This window comes from Thermobia domestica, chromosome 14 (assembly GCF_964235325.1).
Source record: "Thermobia domestica chromosome 14, izTheDome1.hap1.1, whole genome shotgun sequence".
In the NCBI taxonomy this organism is placed as follows: Eukaryota; Metazoa; Arthropoda; class Insecta; order Zygentoma; family Lepismatidae; genus Thermobia; species Thermobia domestica.
Genome location: NC_137467.1, coordinates 146,846,500 through 146,864,147, shown reverse-complemented (window position 1 = coordinate 146,864,147; position 17,648 = coordinate 146,846,500).

Genomic DNA, 17,648 nt, shown 5'->3' with positions numbered 1-17,648 from the left:
ATTTCCCGGGTTAAAATTGGATTTTCGGGAAAATGGCATATCAATTATTGCTCTACTCGTTAATACGAATCGAATGATACCCATCTCGTCCCTGTCGACAACTGGTCCCCATTGCCCAAAATCCAGATTTTTTATTAATTTCCCGGGTTAAAATTAGATTTTCGGGAAAATGGCATATCAATTATTGAGCTACTCGATAATACGAATCGAATGATACCCATCTCGTCTCTGTCGACAACTGGTCCCCATTGCCCAAAATCACGATTTTTTATTAATTTCCCGGGTTAAAATTAGATTTTTGGGAAAATGGCATATCACTTATTGATCTACTCGTTAATACAAATCGAATGATACCCATCTCGTCCCTGTCGACAGCAGGTCCCCATTGCCCAAAATCACGAATTTTTATTAATTTCCCGAGTTAAAATTGGATTTCCGGGAAAATGGCATATCAATTATTGATCTACTCGCTAATACGAATCGAATGATACCCATCTCGTCCCTGTCGACAACTCGTCCCCATTGCTCAAAATTCCGAATTTTTAGCAATTTCCCGGGTTAAAATTGGATTTTTCGGAAAATGGCATATCAATTATTGATCTACTCGCTAATACGAATCGAATGATACCCATCTCGTCCCTGTCGACAACTGGTCCCCATTGCTCAAAATTCCGAATTTTTAGCAATTTCCCGGGTTAAAATTGCATTTTCGGGAAAATGGCATATCAATTATTGATCTACTCGTTAATACGAATCCAATGATACTCATCTCGTCCCTGTCGACAACAGGTCCCCATTGCCCAAAATCCAGAATTTTTATTAATTTCCCGGGTTAAAATTGGATCTTCGGGAAAATGGCATATCATTTATTGATCTACTCGATAATACGAATCGAATGATACCCATCCCGTCCCTGTCGACAACAGGTCCCCATTGCCCAAAATCACGAATTTTTATTAATTTCCCGAGTTAAATTTGGATTTTCGGGGAAATGGCATATCATTTATTGATCTACTCGATAATACGAATCGAATGATATCCATCTCGTCCCCGTCGACAACTGGTCCCCATTGCTCAAAATCCCGAATTTTTATTAATTACCCGGGTAAAAATTATATTTTCGGGAAAATGGCATATCAATTATTGATCTACTCGCTAATACGAATCGAATGATACCCATCTGGTCCCTTTCGACAACTGGTCCCCATTGCTCAAAATTCCGAATTTTTAGCAATTTCCCGGGTTAAAATTGGATTTTCCGAAAAATGGCATATCACTTATTGATCTACTCGTTAATACGAATCGAATGATACCCATCTCGTCTCTGTTGACAACTGGTCCCCATTGCCCAAAATCACGAATTTTTATTAATTTCCCGAGTTAAAATTGGATTTTCGGAAAAATGGCATATCAATTATTGATCTACTCGTTAATACAAATCGAATGATACCCATCTTGTCCCTGTCGACAACAGGTCCCCATTGCCCAAAATCACGAATTTTTAATAATTTCCCGGGTTAAAATTATATTTTTTAGAAAATGGCATATCACTTATTGATCTTCTCGTTAATAGGAATCGAATGATACCCATCTCGTCCCTGTCGACAACAGGTCCCCATTGCCCAAAATCACGAATTTTTATTAATATCCCGACTTAAAGTTGGATTTTCGGGAAAATGGCACATCAATTATTGATCTACTCGTTAATACGAATCGAATGATACCCATCTTGTCCCCGATCACAACAGGTCCCCATTGCTCAAAATCCCGAATCTTTTTATTTTCTCGTGTTAAAATTGAATTTTCGGGAAAATGGCATATCAGTTATTGATCTACTCGTTAATACGAATCGAATGATACCCATCTCGTCCCTGTCGACAACTGGTCCCCATTGCCCAAAATCCAGATTTTTTATTAATTTCCCGGGTTAAAATTAGATTTTCGGGAAAATGGCATATCAATTATTGCTCTACTCGTTAATACGAATCGAATGATACCCATCTCGTCCCTGTCGACAACTGGTCCCCATTGCCCAAAATCCAGATTTTTTATTAATTTCCCGGGTTAAAATTAGATTTTCGGGAAAATGGCATATCAATTATTGAGCTACTCGATAATACGAATCGAATGATACCCATCTCGTCTCTGTCGACAACTGGTCCCCATTGCCCAAAATCACGATTTTTTATTAATTTCCCGGGTTAAAATTAGATTTTTGGGAAAATCGCATATCACTTATTGATCTACTCGTTAATACAAATCGAATGATACCCATCTCGTCCCTGTCGACAGCAGGTCCCCATTGCCCAAAATCACGAATTTTTATTAATTTCCCGAGTTAAAATTGGATTTCCGGGAAAATGGCATATCAATTATTGATCTACTCGCTAATACGAATCGAATGATACCCATCTCGTCCCTGTCGACAACTCGTCCCCATTGCTCAAAATTCCGAATTTTTAGCAATTTCCCGGGTTAAAATTGGATTTTCCGGAAAATGGCATATCAATTATTGATCTACTCGCTAATACGAATCGAATGATACCCATCTCGTCCCTGTCGACAACTGGTCCCCATTGCTCAAAATTCCGAATTTTTAGCAATTTCCCGGGTTAAAATTGCATTTTCGGGAAAATGGCATATCAATTATTGATCTACTCGTTAATACGAATCCAATGATACCCATCTCGTCCCTGTCGACAACAGGTCCCCATTGCCCAAAATCCAGAATTTTTATTAATTTCCCGGGTTAAAATTGGATCTTCGGGAAAATGGCATATCATTTATTGATCTACTCGATAATACGAATCGAATGATACCCATCCCGTCCCTGTCGACAACTGGTCCCCATTGCTCAAAATTCCGAATTTTTAGCAATTTCCCGGGTTAAAATTGGATTTTCCGGAAAATGGCATATCAATTATTGCTCTACTCGTTAATACGAATCGAATGATATCCATCTTGTCCCTGTCGACAACAGGTCCCATTGCCCAAAATCACGAATTTTTATTAATTTCCCGAGTTAAAATTGGATTTTCGGGAAAATGGCACATCAATTATTGATCTACTCGTTAATAGGAATCGAATGATACCCATCTCGTCCCTGTCGACAACTGGTCCCCATTGCCCAAAATCCAGATTTTTTATTAATTTCCCGAGTTAAAATTAGATTTTCGGGAAAATGGCATATCAATTATTGAGCTACTCGATAATACGAATCGAATGATACCCATCTCGTCTCTGTCGACAACTGGTCCCCATTGCCCAAAATCACGAATTTTTATTAATTTCCCGGGTTAAAATCATATTTTTTAAAAAATGGTATATCACTTATTGATCTACTCGTTAATACGAATCCAATGATACCCATCTCGTCCCTGTCGACAACTGGTCCCCATTGCTCAAAATCCCGATTTTTTTTATTTTCTCGTGTTAAAATTGAATTTTCTGGAAAATGGCATATCAGTTATTGATCTACTCGCTAATACGAATCGAATGATACCCATCTCGTCCCTGTCGACAACTGGTCCCCATTGCTCAAAATTCCGAATTTTTAGCAATTTCCCGGGTTAAAATTGGATTTTCCGGAAAATGGCATATCAATTATTGCTCTACTCGTTAATACGAATCGAATGATATCCATCTCGTCCCTGTCGACAACTGGTCCCATTGCCCAAAATCCAGATTTTTTATTAATTTCCCGGGTTAAAATTGGATTTTCGGGAAAATGGCATATCAATTATTGAGCTACTCGATAATACGAATCGAATGATACCCATATCGTCTCTGTCGACAACTGGTCCCCATTGCCCAAAATCACGAATTTTTATTTATTTCAGGGTTAAAATTGGAAAAATGGCATATCACTTATTGATCTACTCGTTAATACAAATTGAATGATACCCATCTCGTCCCTTCGACAACAGGTTCCCATTGCCCAAAATCACGAATTTTTATTAATTTCCCGAGTTAAAATTGGATTTTCGGGAAAATGGCACATCAATTATTGATCTACTCGTTAATACGAATCGAATGATACCCATCTTGTCCCTGTCGACAACAGGTCCCCATTGCCCAAAATCACGAATTTTTATTAATTTCCCGAGTTAAAATTGGATTTTCGGGAAAATGACACATCAATTATTGATCTACTCGTTAATACGAATCGAATGATACCCATCTTGTCCCTGTCGACAACAGGTCCCCATTGCCCAAAATCACGAATTTTTATTAATTTCCCGAGTTAAAATTGGATTTTCGGGAAAATGGCACATCAATTATTGATCTACTCGTTAATAGGAATCGAATGATACCCATCTTGTCCCTGTCGACAACAGGTCCCTATTGCCCAAAATCCAGACTTTTTTTAATTTCCCGGGTTAAAAATGGATTTTCGGGAAAATGGCATATCAATTATTGAGCTACTCGATAATACGAATCGAATGATACCCATCTCGTCTCTGTCGACAACTGGTCCCCATTGCCCAAAATCACGAATTTTTATTAATTTCCCGGGTTAAAATTAAATTTTTTAAAAAATGGTATATCACTTATTGATCTACTCGTTAATACGAATCGAATGATACCCATCTCGTCCCTGTCGACAACTGGTCCCCATTGCTCAAACTCCCGAATTTATTTTATTTTCTCGTGTTAAAATTGAATTTTCGGGAAAATGGCACATCAGTTATTGATCTACTCGTTAATACGAATCGAATGATACCCATCTCGTCTCTGTCGACAACTGGTTCCCATTGCCCAAAATCCAGAATTTTTTTAATTTCCCGGGTTAAAATTGGATTTTCGGAAAAATGGCATATCAATTATTGATCTACTCGCTAATACGAATCGAATGATACCCATCTCGTCCCTGTCGACAACTGGTCCCCATTGCTCAAAAATTCCGAATTTTTAGCAATTTCCTGGGTTAAAATGGGATTTTCGGGAAAATGGCATTTCAATTATTGCTCTACTCGTTAATACGAATCGAATGATACCCATGTCGTCCCTGTCGACAACTGGTCCCCATTGCCCAAAATCCAGATTTTTTATTAATTTCCCGGGTTAAAATTGGATCTTCGGGAAAATGGCATATCAATTATTGAGCTACTCGATAATACGAATCGAATGATACCCATCTCGTCTCTGTCGACAACTGGTCCCCATTGCCCAAAATCACGAATTTTTATTAATTTCAGGGTTAAAATTAGATTTTTGGGAAAATGGCATATCACTTATTGATCTACTCGTTAATACAAATCGAATGATACCCATCTCGTCCCTGTCGACAACAGGTCCCCATTGCCCAAAATCACGAATTTTTATTATATTCCGGAGTTAAAATTGGATTTTCGGGAAAATGGCACATCAATTATTGATCTACTCGTTAATACGAATCGAATGATACCCATCTTGTCCCTGTCGACAACAGGTCCCCATTGCCCAAAATCCAGAATTTTTATTAATTTCCCGGGTTAAAATTGGATTTTAGGGAAAATGGCATATCAATTATTGCTCTACTCGCTAATACGAATCGAATGATACCCATCTCGTCTCTGTCGACAACTGGTCCCTATTGCCCAAAATCACGAATTTTTATTAATTTCCCGGGTTAAAATTGGATTTTCGGGAAAATGGCATATCAATTATTAATCTACTCGCTAATACGAATCGAATGACACCCATCTCGTTCCTGTCGACAACAGGTCCCCATTGCTCAAAATCCCGAATTTTTATTAATTTCCCGGGTAAAAATTGGATTTTCGGGAAAATGGCATATCATTTATTGATCTACTCGATAATACGAATCGAATGATACCCATCCCGTCCCTGTCGACAACTGGTCCCCATTGCTCAAAATTCCGAATTTTTAGCAATTTCCCGGGTTAAAATTGGATTTTCTGGAAAATGGCATATCAATTATTGCTCTACTCGTTAATACGAATCGAATGATACCCATCTCGTCCCTGTCGACAACTGGTCCCCATTGCCCAAAATCCAGATTTTTCATTAATTTCCCGGGTTAAAATTAGATTTTCGGGAAAATGGCATATCAATTATTGAGCTACTCGATAATACGAATCGAATGATACCCATCTCGTCTCTGTCGACAACTGGTCCCCATTGCCCAAAATCACGAATTTTTATTAATTTTTCGGGTTAAAATCATATTTTTTAAAAAATGGTATATCACTTATTGATCTACTCGTTAATACGAATCCAATGATACCCATCTCGTCCCTGTCGACAACTGGTCCCCATTGCCCAAAATCCAGATTTTTTTTTATTTTCTCGTGTTAAAATTGAATTTTCTGGAAAATGGCATATCAGTTATTGATCTACTCGCTAATACGAATCGAATGATACCCATCTCGTCCCTGTCGACAACTGGTCCCCATTGCTCAAAATTCCGAATTTTTAGCAATTTCCCGGGTTAAAATTGGATTTTCCGGAAAATGGCATATCAATTATTGCTCTACTCGTTAATACGAATCGAATGATATCCATCTCGTCCCTGTCGACAACTGGTCCCATTGCCCAAAATCCAGATTTTTTATTAATTTCCCGGGTTAAAATTGGATTTTCGGGAAAATGGCATATCAATTATTGAGCTACTCGATAATACGAATCGAATGATACCCATATCGTCTCTGTCGACAACTGGTCCCCATTGGCCAAAATCACGAATTTTTTTAATTTCAGGGTTAAAATTAGATTTTTGGAAAAATGGCATATCACTTATTGATCTACTCGTTAATACAAATTGAATGATACCCATCTCGTCCCTTCGACAACAGGTCCCCATTGCCCAAAATCACGAATTTTTATTAATTTCCCGAGTTAAAATTGGATTTTCGGGAAAATGGCACATCAATTATTGATCTACTCGTTAATACGAATCGAATGATACCCATCTTGTCCCTGTCGACAACAGGTCCCCATTGCCCAAAATCACGAATTTTTATTAATTTCCCGAGTTAAAATTGGATTTTCGGGAAAATGGCACATCAATTATTGATCTACTCGTTAATACGAATCCAATGATACCCATCTCGTCCCTGTGAACAACTGGTCCCTATTGCCCAAAATCCAGACTTTTTTTAATTTCCCGGGTTAAAAATGGATTTTCGGGAAAATGGCATATCAATTATTGAGCTACTCGATAATACGAATCGAATGATACCCATCTCGTCTCTGTCGACAACTGGTCCCCATTGCCCAAAATCACGAATTTTTATTAATTTCACGGGTTAAAATTAAATTTTTTAAAAAATGGTATATCACTTATTGATCTACTCGTAAATACGAATCGAATGATACCCATCTCGTCCCTGTCGACAACTGGTCCCCACTGCTCAAAATCCCGAATTTATTTTATTTTCTCGTGTTAAAATTTAATTTTCGGCAAAATGGCATATCAGTTATTGATCTACTCGTTAATACGAATCGAATGATACCCATCTCGTCTCTGTCGACAACTGGTTCCCATTGCCCAAAATCCAGAATTGTTTTTAATTTCCCGGGTTAAAATTGGATTTTCGGAAAAATGGCATATCAATTATTGATCTACTCGCTAATACGAATCGAATGATACCCATCTCGTCCCTGTCGACAACTGGTCTCCATTGCTCAAAAATTCCGAATTTTTAGCAATTTCCTGGGTTAAAATGGGATTTTCGGGAAAATGGCATTTCAATTATTGCTCTACTCGTTAATACGAATCGAATGATACCCATGTCGTCCCTGTCGACAACTGGTCCCCATTGCCCAAAATCCAGATTTTTTATTAATTTCCCGGGTTAAAATTGGATTTTCGGGAAAATGGCATATCAATTATTGAGCTACTCGATAATACGAATCGAATGATACCCATCTCGTCTCTGTCGACAACTGGTCCCCATTGCCCAAAATCACGAATTTTTATTAATTTCAGGGTTAAAATTAGATTTTTGGGAAAATGGCATATCACTTATTGATCTACTCGTTAATACAAATCGAATGATACCCATCTCGTCCCTGTCGACAACAGGTCCCCATTGCCCAAAATCACGAATTTTTATTATATTCCGGAGTTAAAATTGGATTTTCGGGAAAATGGCACATCAATTATTGATCTACTCGTTAATACGAATCGAATGATACCCATCTTGTCCCTGTCGACAACAGGTCCCCATTGCCCAAAATCACGAATTTTTATTAATTTCCCGAGTTAAAATTGGATTTTCGGGAAAACGGCATATCAATTATTGATCTACTCGCTAATACGAATCGAATGATACCCATGTCGTCCCTGTCCACAACTGGTCCCCATTGCTCAAAATCCCGAATTTTTTTATTTTCTCGTGTTAAAATTGAATTTTCGGGAAAATGGCATATCAGTTATTGATCTACTCGTTAACACGAATCGAATGATACCCATCTCGTCTCTGTCGACAACTGGTCCCCATTGCCCAAAATCCAGAATTTTAATTAATTTCCCGGGTTAAAATTGGATTTTCGGGAAAATGGCATATCAATTATTGATCTACTCGTTAATACGAATCGAATGATACCCATCTCGTCCCTGTCGACAACTGGTCCCTATTGCCCAAAATCCAGATTTTTTATTAATTTCCCGGGTTAAAATTGGATTTTCCGGAAAATGGCATATCACTTATTGATCTACTCGTTAATACGAATCGAATGATACCCATCTCGTCTCTGTCGACAACTGGTCTCCATTGCCCAAAATCACGAATTTTTATTAATTTCCCGAGTTAAAATTGGATTTTCGGGAAAATGGCATATCAATTATTGATCTACTCGTTAATACGAATCGAATGATACCCATCTTGTCCCTGTCGACAACAGGTCCCCATTTCCCAAAATCACGAATTTTTATTAATTTCCCGAGTTAAAATTGGATTTTCGGGAAAATGGCATATCACTTATTGATCTACTCGTTAATACGAATCGAATGATACCCATCTCGTCTCTGTCGACAACTGGTCCCCATTGCCCAAAATCACGAATTTTTATTAATTTCCCGAGTTAAAATTGGATTTTCGGGAAAATGGCATATCAATTATTGATCTACTCGTTAATACGAATCGAATGATACCCATCTTGTCCCTGTCGACAACAGGTCCCCATTGCCCAAAATCACGAATTTTTAATAATTTCCCGGGTTAAAATTATATTTTTTAGAAAATGGCATATCACTTATTGATCTTCTCGTTAATAGGAATCGAATGATACCCATCTCGTCCCTGTCGACAACAGGTCCCCATTGCCCAAAATCACGAATTTTTATTAATATCCCGACTTAAAGTTGGATTTTCGGGAAAATGGCACATCAATTATTGATCTTCTCGTTAATACGAATCGAATGATACCCATCTTGTCCCTGATCACAACAGGTCCCCATTGCTCAAAATCCCGAATCTTTTTATTTTCTCGTGTTAAAATTGAATTTTCGGGAAAATGGCATATCAGTTATTGATCTACTCGTTAATACGAATCGAATGATACCCATCTCGTCTCTGTCGACAACAGGTCCCCATTGCCCAAAATCCAGAATTTTTATTAATTTCCCGGGTAAAATTGGATTTTCGGGAAAATGGCATATCAATTATTGATCTACTCGCTAATACGAATCGAATGATACCCATCTCGTCCCTGTCCACAACTGGTCCCCATTGCTCAAAATTCCGAATTTTTAGCAATTTCCCGGGTTAAAATTGGATTTTCGGGAAAATGGCATATCAATTATTGCTCTACTCGTTAATACGAATCGAATGATACCCATCTCGTCCCTGTCGACAACTGGTCCCCATTGCCCAAAATCAAGATTTTTTATTAATTTCCCGGGTTAAAATTAGATTTTCGGGAAAATGGCATATCAATTATTGAGCTACTCGATAATACGAATCGAATGATACCCATCTCGTCTCTGTCGACAACTGGTCCCCATTGCTCAAAATCACGATTTTTTATTAATTTCCCGGGTTAAAATTAGATTTTTGGGAAAATGGCATATCACTTATTGATCTACTCGTTAATACAAATCGAATGATACCCATCTCGTCCCTGTCGACAGCAGGTCCCCATTGCCCAAAATCCAGATTTTTTATTAATTTCCAGGATTAAAATTGGATTTTCGGGAAAATGGCATATGAATTATTGAGCTACTCGATAATACGAATCGAATGATACCCATCTCGTCTCTGTCGACAACTGGTCCCCATTGCCCAAAATCACGAATTTTTATTAATTTCCCGGGTTAAAATTATATTTTTTAGAAAATGGAATATCACTTATTGATCTACTCGTTAATACGAATCGAATGATACCCATCTCGTCCCTGTCGACAACAGGTCCCCATTGCCCAAAATCACGAATTTTTATTAATATCCCGAGTTAAAATTGGATTTTCGGGAAAATGGCTCATCAATTATTGATCTACTCGTTAATACGAATCGAATGATACCCATCTTGTCCCTGTCGACAACTGGTCCGCATTGCTCAAAATCCAGATTTTTTTTATTTTCTCGTGTTAAAATTGAATTTTCGGGAAAATGGCATATCAGTTATTGATCTACTCGTTAATGCGAATCGAATGATACCCATCTCGTCTCTGTCGACAACTGGTCCCCATTGCCCAAAATCCAGAATTTTTATTAATTTCCCGGGTTAAAATTGGATTTTCGGGAAAATGGCATATCAATTATTGATCTACTCGTTAATACGAATCGAATGATACCCATCTCGTCCCTGTCGACAACTGGTCCCCATTGCTCAAAATTCCGAATTTTTAGCAATTTCCTGGGTTAAAATTGGATCTTCGGGAAAATTGCATATCAATTATTGAGCTACTCGATAATACGAATCGAATGATACCCATCTCGTCTCTGTCGACAACTGGTCCCCATTGCCCAAAATCACGAATTTTTAATTTCCCGGGTTAAAATTAGATTTTTGGGAAAATGGCATATCACTTATTGATCTACTCGTTAATACAAATCGAATGATACCCATCTCGTCCCTGTCGACAACAGGTCCCCATTGCCCAAAATCACGAATTTTTATTAATTTCCCGGGTTAAAATTGGATTTTCGGGAAAATGGCATATCAATTATTGAGCTACTCGATAATACGAATCGAATGATACCCATCTCGTCTCTGTCGACAACTGGTCCCCATTGCCCAAAATCACGAATTTTTATTAATTTCCCGGGTTAAAATTAGATTTTTGGGAAAATGGCATATCACTTATTGATCTACTCGTTAATACGAATCGAATGATACCCATCTCGTTCCCGTCGACGACTGGTCCCCATTGCTCAAAATCCCGAATTTTTATTAATTTCCCGGGTAAAAATTGAATTTTCGGGAAAATGGATATCATTTATTGATCTACTCGATAATACGAATCGAATGATGTCCATGTCGTCCTCGTCGACAACTGGTCCCCATTGCTCAAAATCCCGAATTTTTATTAATTTCCCGCGTAAAAATTGAATTTTCGGGAAAATGGCATATCAATTATTGCTCTACTCGTTAATACCAATCGAATGATATCCATCTCGTCTCTGTCGACAACTTGTCCCCATTGCCCAAAATCACGAATTTTTATTAATTTCCCGGGTTAAAATTAGATTTTTGGGAAAATGGCGTATCAATTATTGATCTACTCATTAATACGAATCGAATGATACCCATCTCGTCCCCGTCGACGAGTGGTCCCCATTGCTCAAAATCCCGAATTTTTATTAATTTCCCGGGTAAAAATTGAATTTTCTGGAAAATGGCATATCATTTATTGATCTACTCGTTAGTACGAATCGAATGATACCCATCTCGTCCCCGTCGACAACTGGTCCCCATTGCTCAAAATCCCGAATTTTTATTAATTTCTCTGGTAAAAATTGAATTTTCGGGAAAATGGCATATCAATTATTGATCTACTCGTTAATACGAATGGAATGATACCCATCTCGTCCCTGTCGACAACTGGTCCCCATTGCTCAAAATCCCGAATTTTTATTAATTTCCCGGTTAAAAATTTAATTTTCGGGAAAATGGCATATCAATTATTGATCTACTCGTTAGTGCGAATTGAATGATACCCATCTTGTCCCTGTCGACAACTGGTCCCCATTGCTCAAAATCCCGAATTTTTATTAATTTCCCGGGTAAAAATTGAATTTTTTGGGAAAATGGCATATCAGTTTTATATCTACTCGCTAATACGAATCGAATGATACCCATCTCGTCCCTGTCGACAACTGGTCCCCATTGCTCAAAATCCCGAATTTTTATTAATTTCCCGGTTAAAAATTGAATTTTCGGGAAAACGGCATATCAATTTTTGATCTACTCGTTAATACGAATCGAATGATACCCATCTTGTCCCTGTCGAGAACTGGTCCCCATTCCCCAAGTCGTCCCGCCACGAACCCTTAATTTGCCCACCGGAGCATTTCCGGTGATAACGTAAGGTAGTGCAAGAGTAAGAAGTATCCTCGTGCACGGGAGATGAGAAGTAGCTGTTTTTAACCATTACCCTCACTTGGCAGAGATAAAATTCAAAGGGATGACCAGGAGTAATTACAGTTCTTTTTCGATTTGCTTACAAACACGGCTTTCGAATGTATGGCATAAGAAGTGCAGAACAAAAAACACATACCAACCTATGTTAGGTGGCTACTAAAAAGCACAAGTAACCGAGTCAGAACAGGAAGTAGCTTCTGGGTTCAAGGGGAGCAGGCGCGTCAGCGATGGCGGGTATACGCGTAAGCGGTATAATGAAAAGAAGTGACTTTTGGCAAAGATAAGTTTCATTAGTACTTGTCATTTTTTAACACTAGTAACGCTCCACTTGTAAACATAAATTAATGCTTCTGTACACTGTACAGAAATACATCGCTTGTGGAAAATAAGATCTAATAGAGTCATCTTTCATATGCACTCACTTATTTTATCCATCGTAAATCACTTGTAATGATTTTACACACACACACAAACTCTACACGCTGTATTACTTTGTATGAAATTCTGTTACCTGGAGAAATGCGTTCCTTATAAATGTCTTTTCACACAAAGTATTCAATTTTACCTGTAAATCTTACAAAATCTGGTGCACCGAAACTACACCAGCACCCTAGGTTCACGAATTGGGAAATGTCATCTTGCACAGAAACGAACCAGCCAGTGTATGATACGACCCGTTCGAGAGAGTAATGGTCCCGGAAGTACGTTCTTTTCGCGCGCTACTGTAGCCAGCTGTTTTGTCACGAAATTTATATCATGGGGTCAAGGTGGAACAAAACGAGCCCTGAGGGGCTTCTAACCCATTCCTACTAGTACTACTACTTACTGCGCAAAAGTAAGTACACTTTTTTGAGTATTATTTTCATTTTATTATAATTTAAAGTGTTATGAAAATGCAAAAAAAATATTAAAAACTTTCCTTGGGTCGGGTTTGAACCCACGCCAAAAGGGATATTCGTTACTAGCACATAGCGCTAGTACCGGTACCCTTGCCCACGAGGGGCGACAGCAGCAAGCGTTTAATTTCTTCTATTGGAATGCAACGTGGCAAGAAATGGATAACACCAACCAATCAGAACTGTTTATTTCGTTCCTACTTCCGGGAACTTTACTTTCCCGAGCTAGTCCTGTGTATGATAGATTAAGTGAAATTGTGTACTTTTTGATCACTGAGTGTGTTGACTGATCTTTATGATAATGGTACGGTTACTTTAAATGACAGGCCTACCGTTTACCTTACAAAATTTACAACAAAACCTTACACTAGACATTTTTAAGCAGTCACCATAATTCTACAAAACTGTTAACTGAGTATTCACCAAGTAATAAATTGTCATATTAGTAATGTTTATTTTGTTGCTAAAACGCATTTGGAGTCTCAAAATTCAATGATTATTTTCTATGTAAATAGGGGATCATGAAAGTCTCAAAACCATTTCCTTCCAAGTACTTCGTAAAGATATTTCATTACACAAGGATTAATGGTCAAGTAGATTATCAACATCTCTATAAGATATTTAAAAATAATAAAAATATAAAAGCAAACGGAAAGGTTTTTTTTTTTTTTTTTAAACCAAGATCAGGGATTGGGTTATAAAAGACACTGTTAGAGGGTAGCAAGTCAATGAACAAAAAGCAACTACATTGAACTGCTGAATTTGATTGTAAGATATGATTAGAAAGTTGCAAACCATTTGTTGAACGCAAGCTACGTTTGCTATGACCTTCAATAGAATCCAAATTGACCTAATTAGCTCTGTAACACAGGAAATATTTAACAAGATAAGACATGCAATTTTCAGTTCTCCCTCTGTCACTGTATAACTTTTGGACATCGTTAGAGGTAGAAAAATAATTGCTGTGATTCTTAGATGTTACTGGAAATCGATCAGCCGCAGTGACTTATTGTCGAGCATGTGTAAGAGTAAAAAGGAAGTTTTTATCGTCCCACGAATGTCATTCAAGCTAAACAAGACAATGGTTATGAAGTAATTCATGGAATGATAATGTGGAAGAAAAGGGGAGAGCTCCGACAAAACCCATGAACATAATGCGCCTTATGCAGAATCGTTTTGACATATGATTAGCGTCACACTAAAGGCCTGACTAGTGCAGGAAACATGTTAGTCTAACTCTCTGGTATGGCACTAATCACGTGTCAGAACGACTCTGCATATGGCCCAATGTTTCCTATGTTAAACGCTTGCTAATATTACCTTGTGTTTGATAATGCCAAAAGATGTTACTATTCATGACCTGTTCCCCGATCGGAAACAGCACACACGCCACTGATTTTAGCACTACAAGCTAACAAACTTAACTAATACCTTAATATACAAGAGCTTCCGTTGGAAGTACAATCAATAATAATGGCGACTCTAAGCGATATAGTATAGCGCCGAAAATTAGATACAATGGATACACTACATGAAGAAATTGAAATGACGTGCAGAATAACCTTTATGGAACTGGTCACCTTTTTTTAATTAATTAATTTATTTATTGTTTTAGTTCGCTTAATTCAGAAGAGTCTAAATGTTAATGATGAGCTCTTTGACCACCTGAAGTAAGTATATTCATATACATGTCTCACAGTTATATAATGAGTGAAAAATGCACGACTGAAGGAATAACTGCATCCAGATCTTCATATAGCCGTGCCTATGCGTGGTAGTAATACCATTGAGTGAATATATTTACTCGACGGTACTACCAAAGCATTTAATCAGTCCTTGGTCCGGTGATAGTAATAGTGCCACAAGATGCGGAGTGAAATTCAAGATTATTCTCTGAAGGAACCATCTTCATTATCGACATGAATATCTGACCATTCAATAGCTCAAACCTAGCAACACAGATCTCTCTTCATCAATATCATAAGGAAATCATTGTAACAAAATGTACTGATTATATATGCTGCTATCGTCAAAAAATAAATAAATAAAAATAAATTTTATTGCTGGATTGCTCATTCCCGACGAGAAATCTGCACAAAGGAGGAACGCAATAAAGGATCTAAAGAATGTCAATCCATTTTCAAAATTTGGTAATGGAAAATGGCTTGACTTTTCCGTGTGAAAGCGATGAGAAATCTTATTTGAAAACAGCATGTCCGTCAGGGATATTTGTTGCCCAAATGAAAATGCCTGCCCCATAATCAGCGAAATAGACAGTGTGCATGCATATGATACATCAGATTGCAGATTTCCTCATGGCGTAGGGCAATAAATAGTACTATATTTGTAAAATAGTATACAGAAATTAAATTTACTAGTATACAAAAAATACTAAATAAAAAAATCCTTCCAGTTATACGTATTAGGTAATTTCAAACTTTTCTAGAATATTACACAAATGTGGATATTATTCCGCAGAATATCCATAAATCTGCATGGTATCATCATCATCATACGTATTCTGCCATTTTTGGCAGGTCACTTGTTGTAACTTAGAAGCTTTCGTGCTCCATGATCTGCTAACCTCTTCGTCCTAACGTGCGATTTGTTTTGATATCGTCCATTAATAGTAGTCTCCTTCGCCCCTTCCCTTTTCGTTCCTGCTCCTATACCCTCTAGCACGTCCCTCATGATACAGTTCCTTGTTAGTCAATGTCCCAACCAGTTTCTCTTCCTCTTCTTAATAATATTTAAAATTGTTCTTTTTTCATCCACCATTTCCAACACCTTCTCATTCGTTTTCCGCTCGACCCAGCTAATTCTTTCCATTCTTCTCCACACACACACACAGTCGAAAGCTTCCAGTCGTTTTTCATCATTTTTGCGCAGTCTCTATGTTTTTAACCCATACAACACAATATTCCACACGAAGCATTTTATAAGGCTCTTTCCTAAACTCTTTATTCAAGGTCCAACAAATACTTTTTTTTTTCTCTCCTAAAAGCTTTCACCATTTACATCCTTGCCTTTATTTCACGTTCTTACTTCATATCATTACTAATAATACTACCCAGGTATCGAAAACTAATCACCTGTTCTATTTTCTCCCCTCCTACTTCTATATTTGACACCGATCCTTTCGTCCCAATCACTATGGCTTTTTTCTTTCCAACATTTATTTTCATCTCACATTCTTCACAGCCCTTCCTCACGTTTTCTTACATCTTATTGATTTTCTCTTCTGCAACACATCATCTGTAAACGGTATGCACCTAATCATTCTACCTCCTACTGAAATGTCGTCTTCATTTTCTAGGCTCTTTTCCACTATCTCTTCTTGATATATATTAAATAATATAAACGAGAGACAGCATCCCTATCGAACACCACTTCCAACTGCACACTTCTCTGTCATTTCCTCCCCTATTCTAATACTTACTTGTTGGTTCGTAAATAAGTTTCTTATTAGTCTTCGATCTTTCCATTCCAAACCATCCTTCTTTAGAACTTGAAACAACAATTTCCAAGTCACGCGGTCAAAAGCCATTTCTAGATCAATAAATATCACATACACCTCTCCGTTTTTCTATTAACCTATCACCGATCACGCTTAATAATCCAATTACATCTCTTGTACCCTTGCCTCTCCTGAACCCGAACTGTTCCTCCTCAACTTTTTCATTCGTTCTTACATACAACCTTCTGTTCAAAATCCGAAACAAAATTTTTACTACATGAGATATGAGCCTAATTGTTCTATAATCCTCACATCTCTTTGGGTTCGATTTCTTAGCCTTCAGCATCATGATAGTCTTCAGGAATCTTTTGGGGTAAATTTTCTGCTTGAGTACGAAGGAAGCCTGTTGGAGACGGCTTGAACGTTGGAAGTATAAGACATGCAATCTGAACACTTGAAAATTACATTTGAGATGTTGGAAGAGTCATATCAAAGTGCTCTGTAGCAGCCAGTTCTGTCCTATATGTATAGTTTACGGAAATCGTTCCCATTTCCCTTAAAGTTTCAAAATAAATGGATGATTTGTTTGATTGTTCTGAGTGCATTTTAAGGAAACAAGCCGTGTTGAATTCGCCTTTACCATCCGAAACGCCTCATATGATATAATAAATCGAGGAAATAAAACGATTTCGTACATCAATGCCTCTCCTTTACTACCGGCCCTCATATCATAACAATAAATAGAGGAAATAAACGATTTCGTA